Genomic DNA, 2305 nt, shown 5'->3' on the forward strand with positions numbered 1-2305 from the left:
GAACATAATTAAAGTGGTATTTTGCGCTCGTTAAACTTTTGGCGTCGTTGCCGGAGATTGGTAATCAATAGTTTTTGAAATAGTTTATAGTGCTAATTCAGGATATTTTTTGTTTTATTTTATTTTATTTTTCCCTTTTTACGGTTGGTGTTCTTTGACTGTGCGCATATTGCAGGTAAGAGTAGTGCATGACTCAATCTTCTAGGAAAGAATTGCTACCATACGAACCAGAAATAGAAAAACAACTGCGAAAACTAAGGAAGGAAAGAAATCTCCCTGAGAATATAAAGAAGGTTGGGCAATACTCAACCAACAAACTATGGCTGGAGATGATGATAATGTGGATTTGGCTACAAGAGAGGCAGCCCAACAATGAGAAAAAGTTGTACGGGATGCTGAGGAATCAACTATTCGAGATGCACAGATTATCTACGAAGAAGAGAGGGCTCAATGAATTGCCCAAAAGCAGCGCTTAGCTACAGCCCAGTTCGAAAATATAGCTCCCGGTGCTGGGAGACCACTTGGTGATTACGCTAGACCGGTCTACAACCAAGGATTGTCAAATATTAGACCGCCTCCAGTTGCAGCGAAAACTTTCAAGTTGAAGCAAGGGTTGCTCCAAACTCTTCAAAAATTATGTGTCTTCAGAGGAAAGACGAACGAAGATCCAAATAACCATCTAATGGACTTCGAGGAGATTATGACTACCTTTAAATACAATAGTGTATCACAAGATGCAGTTTACTTAAGGGCATTCCCCTTCACACTGAAAGATGAAGCAAAGCAGTGGCTTCGAAGCTTGCCCCAGGGATCTATTAGAACATAGGAGGAGATGACCCGAAAATTTCTTTATAAATATTTCTCCTCAGCTAAAATGGGCAAGTTTAGAAGAGAGATCCATAACTTCTGCCAGAAAGATATTGAAACTATTTTTGAAGCTTGGGAGAGGTTTAAGGAGATAGTCAGAAAGTGTCAACATTGTGGAATTGAACTCTGGATGAAACTCTAGGACTTTTGGGATGGATTGACACTGGCCTCACGTAGAACATTGAGCAATGCAACTGGAGGCCCGTTGATGAAGAAGACACCAGATGAGATAGTCACTATTCTTGATGAGTTATCTGAAGATGCAAATCAGTGGCCCTCTATGTGTGCTGAAAAAAAAGATCGACAGGTGTTCACCAGGTTGATGCTAACACATCTGTGCAGGTACAACTTGATGTTATGGCCAAAGAGATAAGGAATCTGACCTTAGCCTCGATACAAAGTGAGCCTCACGCAGCTTGTGATATATGTGGAAGAGGACACCCTACTCATGAGTGTCAAGCCTCAACTGAGGAAGTGCATGTTGTGGGAAACTATAATTTCAATGCAATGGGTTAGAGGCACCCCGTTTGTTTATGGAGTTCACCTGGAGGTACTGCGAATGCTTGGCAACAAAACAACTCTAGATCCCAGGGACAAGGAGCTCCGGCATACCAAAATCAGCAGAGGCAATAGTTTCAACCTCAATAGTCTAATCAGCCTGGTCTAGAAGATCTAGTGAAGGCTTTCATTATCAAGACCGATGAGAGGCTTGAAACTCATAGCGCAGCTATACGGGAACATGGAGCGACCATCAAAGAAATAGGTACTAGTTTTCGAAACTTGGAATGACAGGTTGGGCAACTAGCCACTCTATTGTCTGAGAGGAATCCAGGAACTCTACCAGCTAATACTGAGAGAAATCCCAACGAAACAGTAAATGATGTGGCCTTGAGAAGTGGGAAAGTGTTGAAAGATACCACTCTAATCCAAAAAGAGGTGGTACTTGAAAAGGAAAATGGAGAGCAGCTGAAGAATGATAGTGATAAGAAGAAGAAAGGCAAGAAGGGAGCTGTCAAAAAGAAGAAGGAGGAAACTTCGAGAAGGGATGAATCTAATGAGAGTGAGCATATGACTGCTCTACCTTTCCCTCAAAAGATATATAGAGAAAAGATGGACAAGCAATTTGAGAGATTTCTGGATATGCTAAAACAGGTTAATGTAAATTTTCCATTCACAAAGGTTCTCTCCCAAATGTTAGATTATGCCAAATTCTTGAAGGAGTTCCTTACAAAGAAGAGGAAGATAGAAGAGACCTCAGTAGTCAAGCTCACAGAGCATTGCAGTGCAATCTTGCAAAACAAACTCCCACAAAAGTATGAAGATCCAAGGAGTTTTACTATATCTTGCTCTTTATGCACTATTAATTTTGATAAGTCTTTTTGTAATTCTGGTGCCTCAATTAATCTAATGCATTTGTCTATTTATAGGAAGCTAGAGA

General features: G+C 40.7%; 1 non-coding gene across 1 annotated transcript; it reads right to left on the bottom strand.

The window, feature by feature from the left end:
- Positions 1-880: 880 nt before the first annotated feature.
- LOC142174067 (small nucleolar RNA R71) lies at positions 881-987 on the bottom strand. Its single transcript, XR_012703417.1, has one exon. It is a non-coding gene; the product is annotated as a small nucleolar RNA R71 (small nucleolar RNA).
- Between the last annotated feature and the right edge of the window lie 1318 nt (positions 988-2305).

The sequence above is a fragment of the Nicotiana tabacum genome, chromosome 19, assembly GCF_000715075.1.
Source record: "Nicotiana tabacum cultivar K326 chromosome 19, ASM71507v2, whole genome shotgun sequence".
In the NCBI taxonomy this organism is placed as follows: domain Eukaryota; kingdom Viridiplantae; phylum Streptophyta; class Magnoliopsida; order Solanales; family Solanaceae; genus Nicotiana; species Nicotiana tabacum.